Genomic DNA, 6,891 nt, shown 5'->3' with positions numbered 1-6,891 from the left:
GTGTTATATATGGGCTTCCCTAAGTCAAACCCTAGGTAAGTATTAACCTCCACTACAACTATGATTGATTTAAAAAAGAGAGCTTACCAACATTGGTAGGGCAGAGGATAAATTTGAAGTAAAATGCTTAATTGACAAGATTATACCTCAATATTGATAATGGTGGTGATGCAATGCTCTTAAGATAAGTCTTCCAAGTGTTGATGCAATAACATGATAAATCATAACAAACATACTTGCAGGTACTCCTTGTATTGTTATCTTATCTTGAAGGAATTGAATGCGCGAATGAAACTTGTGGGTTGTGAGGGATGATCAAATGAATTAGTTATTATGCTTTTATATAGGGTTCTCAAGGTATTTTTGCATTTAGGTTGACTTCCAATGGTCATATCAATTTTTTGAGATTGGATCACAAATAATGAGAATTTGTACATTGACATATTTGATCTTGGGCCCTTTTAGGAGGGACTATGATGCTAGGTGCCTTAGTCCACTAGGACTATGGGGTTGAATATTCTAATGCACAGGACAACTGAGAGGGGGAGGGATGAATCAATTGTATAGAAATATATAATTCTATTACTTAAATAAGATCTGCAACAACTTAACTTTAACACATAATCCATAAAAATATATGAGCATGAAAACCAGAGCACACCATACACAATGAAACACTAGATTTTATGTGGAAAACCCTGCTAAGGAAAAAACCACAGAGAATGATATTCTTAGCATATGAAAACATATTAGAGTGGCATCAGTTAAGGTGATTTTTACAAAGAAAGGCTCACTGCCAAAAGAGCTCACTGCTTGAGAGAAAGAAAGAGAGGCTCATTTATGGAGGGCTCAATGCCAAAATGAAGAACAAAAGAGATCTTATAATCCACCACTAATGCAATTTTGCAACCATAAGGCCTATAAATACCTTCAGCTCACTACTTCCGGTAAATAACACATGAAAGTTCACACTACTCAATACTTTTCACCAACTCAAGTTATCAAACAATTAGGAAAATGGATCCGCTTTCATACACCTTCATCGCATTTTACTTTCTTTCACTCACCTTCATCCATACTCACACCTCTATCTAATTTATATCATCCTCACATATACAAAGTCTCCTAAGGTCGGCTAAGCATCTCAACCAAACACAACACAAACTAGGTCAGTACTAAACATTCTTGTGATGGAAAAGAATGTAAAGTGGACCACAACACATTTTAATCAAGACCAAAATAAACATCAAACATATCATACAATGATCCATAATCATTAGAGCAATAATATGAAGTGTAAATACCCAAGGTTAGCTAAAGCTAGAGTAAACACCATCAAAATTTGAAACCATGCTTTCAAAGCCCAAAAACATGTGCCAACTAAATAGAAAGAAGTTAAGGACATTATCAACTTAACTCTAAAACCATAACATGGAGAAATATAGACATGCATTTCAAACAGAAACATTGTCAAACATACTGGTAAACAAAAATTCCTTATCATAATAATCTAGAGCACCAACTCCAGAATATACTATCTCTAAACATCGCTTAACAACATATCCAAACTGCATGAATAGATGTACAACATAGAAGATATGAAGAGCAAATCTCTCAGCACAACTACACATACAACTCAATATCACTTATACCAACTAGTCACTAATGACAACACATAATTAGCTCATTAAGATCAACCTTGCAACAATATCCCCCTTTGTCAGTGATCACAACACATCAACGACAGCAACAACAACAACAACTCTTATACCAAAATTCTCCAAAAACCAAAAAACCAATCCATTTCATGTTCTCTCCCCCTTTGCTAGACATCCCATCTTCTCATTCTCTCCCCCTTTGGCATCAAGGAGAAAGGCTCAGATACAAATATTGTTAGCTCATTCTATTCATCTCTTCAAAAACTTACAACTGCACCTAGTTCCCCATAAGAGGTAGCCCCAAACCATTAGTCCAAAATAATAGTATTCATGAAGTTCACTGGACTAATGGGTCTCTATATGCATTTATTTCATAAAAGGAGGGGAAATAACCCCCAATTTCTACCGAAGATATTCAAAAGTATCTTTAGCAAGTGCTTTAGTAAAGATATCAATAATTTGTTCCTTTGTAGGCACATAATCAAACTTCACTTAATTATCCTAAACTTTCTCCCTCAAGAAGTGGTATCGAATTGAAATGTTCATTCTTGAATACAATACCAAATTCTTGGAAATATTTATTGAATTGGCATTGTCACAAAAGATAGAAATAGGTTCATCAAGCAATATTCCAAAGTCTTTCAAAGTTTGTTTCATCGATAATTCATGAGTACAACAAGTAGCAACAACAATATATTTAGCTTCATTAATAAATAGAGATATTGATTCTTGTTTCTTACTTGACCAAGCAACTAACCGAGGTCCAAGGAAATATGCACACCCACTTGTACTTTTCCCATCATCCACAAAACCAACCCAATCTGCATCAGTATAGGCAATAAGAGTAAAATTAGATATTCTAAGATACTATAGACCATAGTCTTATGTTCCTCTTATGTATATAATTTTTTTTTTCACAACAACAACATGTCTCTCTGGGTTCTTGCTGGAATCTAGCCACAAGACAAACAACATGCATGATATATGGTCTAGTAGCAGTCAGGTACAATAATCCTCCAATCATTGATTTGTATATGCTCTAATCAATCTTTGATGATTCAACATCTTTGCTCAACTTACAACTAGTAGCCATAGGAGTACATACAGGTTTAGCATTTTCCATTCCAAACTTCTTCAACATTTATTTAGCATACTTCGATTGTGAAATGAATATACCATCATCCTTCTGACTAACTTGTCAACCAAAAAATAAATTCATCTCCCCAATCATAGACATTTCAAACTCTTCTTACATCTCATTAGAAAACTTCTTGCACATACCATCATTTCTTCCAAAGATTATATCATCTACGTAAATAACTACAATCAAGATGCCATTTTCAACAAGCTTAAAATAGAGATTACTGTCAGTAGTAGCTTTTTGAAATCCTTTCTTTAGCAAATACCTGTCAAGCCTTGCATACCAATCTCTTGGAGCTTCCTTCAGTCCATACAACACCTTCTTCAATTTGCACACCATATTTGGAGTGTGTGATAGATTGAATCCTTTCGATTGTTCTATATATACTTCCTCTTTCAGTTCTCCATTCAGGAATGCAGACTTCACATCCATTTGATAGACTTTGAAATCTTTGTGTGCTGCAAAAGCCAAAAACATTTTGATAGCTTCCATTCTTGCTATAGGAGCATAAGTTTCCTCAAAATATATACCTTCTACCAGTGAATAGCCTTTACATACAATTCTTTCCTTGTTTCTTACTATGTTTCCATCTTCATCCAGTTTGTTCTGAAATACCCATTTATTTCCTATCACATTTTTGTCAGCTAGTCTTGGAACAAGTTTCCAAGCCCGATTCTTCTAAATCTGTTCCAATTATTCTTTCATAACTTTCATCCAATGCCGATGACTGCAAGCATCCTTTACTATTTTCAGCTATCTCTAAAACTAAGCATAAGTTCACTTGTTCTTTAGTAGCTTTAATTCTTGTGATAAAACCTATTTTCTTGTCTCCAATAATCTATTTCTCTGAATGATTCTTGTGCATATACCTCAGAGTCTCATGAGAAATTTCTAGAGCATCTTCCTTGTCATCTTGTAATTTTGTTTCTTTAGCCTTTTCTTCTTTTGGTTTTCCATTAGACACATCAGATTTGTATCCCATCTCTACAACTGTATTCTTCGAAGTGTCTTCATCACCCTTTACATTTGTTCTTTCAACAATTCTTCTCAATCTTTTGTTATAACATCTATAAGATTTTATTTTAGTAGAGTAGCCAAAGAAAATACCTTCATCAGCTCTTGTGTCAATTTTTGCCAAATTTTCATCTCTTTTGATGTAGCATTTAATTCCAAATACTCTGAAATATTTCACAGACAGAGTCCTTCCATACCAAAATTCATAAAATGTCTTCCCATGATTTCTTTCGATCTATACTTTGTCAAGAGTGTATACTGTAGTATGCATTTCTTATTTCTAGTAGATTTAAGGTAGACTTCATTCGTTCATCATTGTTCTAGTAGCCTCTTGAATTTTTCTATTCATCCATTCAACTACACTATCCTGTTATGGTATCCTAGGATCAGATAAATGCCTTCTTATCCCATGATTTACACAAAAGGTATTGAATTCATTAGAAGTAAAATATCCACCCCTGTCAGATCTCAAGTATTTGATTCTTCTATCTATCTCATTCAACCATGACCTTTAATTTCTTAAAATTTCTAGAGCTTCAAATTTTTCTCTTAAAAAAGTAACCCAAGTCATTCTAGAGTAATCATCAACCAAGAGCATGAAATACCTATCACCTTGTTGACTTCTAGTTCTATCCAAACCATAAAGATAATTGTGCACTAACTCCAATAGTCAAGTAGAATATTGTTCCTTAACTTTGAAAGTTCTCCTTGTTTGTTTTCCAACTTGACATTCTTTGCAAATAGCATTAGTAGGTTTTGTGATCTTTGACAAATATTTCACAGCTTGAATTGAACTAATCCTTACTAGATTATCAAAATTAATGTGACACATCCTCTGATGCCATAACCAACTCTTAGGAATCTACGCCATCAGGTAGTATCTGCCAGCAGTACTTAATTGATATATATTTCCATCTGTCCTCTTTCCTACTGCAATCACAATTTTAGATCTTTTTTTGATCTCACACCCATCATCCTAAAAAACAAGATCATATATATTTCCACATATTTTACCAACACTCAAAAGGTTATGATTTAAGCCCTTAACACAGAAAAAATTGTTAGTATTATGTACGCCATCAAAACTGATTAAGCCAATTCCAACTATCCTAGCTATCTGATCATCTCCAACTCTAACAAATCCATCAAAATTTTTAAACTTTACAAACTTTTTCTTGTCACTAGTCATATGATTTGAACATCCACTGTTAATAATGCATTCATCTTTATCTCTTCTAGCATGAAAATAAGATACACCAATACCTTTTATTTTAGCAACATCATTTTATTTCACAATTTTACCAGGGTCTAAAAAACAAGATTCTTCCTTTACAGCCAAGAACAAACATTCACTGTCTTCTTCATAATCAAATTCATTATCAGAAATATTTGCATCTTCTTTAACATAATAAGTTTTCTTATTGAACTTTCCTTTGAATTCCTTATTGTTTTGATTTGCAATTCTACCAGGACATCTAGAAGCATAATGACCTATCTTTCCATAGCTGAAACATTTAAAGATAAATTTACCTTTGTACTTTTCAATTCCTTTCTTCATTCTTCTCACAAAATTTTCTTCAATCTCATCAAAGTTCTCTTCATCAGATTCCTCACCTTTCGTTGATTTAGTAGCCTTGTATGTCATTTCTATTCTTGAACTAGTAGTACCAAATTCTCTCATCTCAAAAGAAAATAAAGAGTCATATAAGTATTCTCTAGTGTACTTATTCTAATTTTGCGATTCTTCTATTGTTGAAACCTTAGAGATATAGAGTTTAGTAAGAGTTCTAAGTACCTTTTTCACAACTTCATCTTCTGATAAGTTTCCTCCAAGACCTCTAATCTCATTGACAACATCATCTATCTTCTATAAGTAGCTAGTTATATCATCTTCTTCATCCATCTGCATGCATTCATATTTAGTTTTAGCGTTCAACAACTTAGCTTCTATAACAGTAGCATCTCCTTCATAAGTCTTTTCTAATTTATCCCAAACTTCATGAGTAAATTCCAAAGATACAACTTTTGTTAAATTCAATCTTATAAAGAGCACTAAAGATAGCAAACCTTTCCTTTTCATTGTCTTCAAATTCCTTTATCTCTTCTAGAGTGTTCATCCTAGTCTACGATTTAGAGTACTTCTGTGTAACAGACTTCCATACTTCATAGCCAAGAGAAATTGGGTGACCTTGCATATTAACTTTCCAGAAAGCATAGTTAGATTCATCAAGCATAGATGTAGAGTCGTAAAGTGTACACCTGAAGAAGTCACTGATGAGGAGGTACCTCGAGGAGATCAGTCCAAACTGGTCAGCAAGAGTTAACACAATGGAAACACATAGATATGATGGAGGCAATGCATAACAGATAGTTTTATTGCATGAAAGTTAATTACATACAATCGGTAACAACCGGGTTACAACATACCGACACACAAGCCTGGTAGAATAGGTCACACCGGAACCTTAAATCGAAAGATCTATCTTCTAGGCATAGTCTATCTATCTAATACTCCTTGATTCTCTAATTGATTCCATTCTAAAGCGTGATTATAAATATATATATATGGATCCAAAAGGATCTGGTCGGCCCAAAAAGGATCAAAACCCTAACATGCAAAAATGAATGAGGTCGGCCTCCGCCAAGAGATTCCTCTGAAAAATCCAAAGGATGAAATCCAGAAGGTCGGCCACGTGCCAAGAAACATTGAGATCAACGTTCAAGACTCTGCAAGCTTCAGAATGGGTTCTGGTAGATCACTAGAATAGGTCTCAGGCAACCAGTAATAAAGGAACAACCGGTAACAAGAAACTATCAAGGAAACCAGTAACTATATCTTTCTGAAAAGTGATCCAAATGAGATGCGATTAGAAAGCAAGCAGGATGATCAAGTCTTCAAGTATAATCCAACTCCACAAGAACCGATGAGCCAAAACCGGGACACACAGAAAGGAAAATTGAAACTGCAAAGAGAAAACAAAACATAAAAGAAAATGTTTTTGGTTGATGCAAGATTGTTGTGAACCGGGGATGCTCTTGCATCAGACATCCAAGGTTAATAAAAAATGAGCCTCTCAC

The sequence above is a fragment of the Cryptomeria japonica genome, chromosome 3 (assembly GCF_030272615.1).
Source record: "Cryptomeria japonica chromosome 3, Sugi_1.0, whole genome shotgun sequence".
NCBI classification, from domain to species: Eukaryota; Viridiplantae; Streptophyta; class Pinopsida; order Cupressales; family Cupressaceae; genus Cryptomeria; species Cryptomeria japonica.
Note: the sequence above shows the minus strand (reverse complement) of the source record.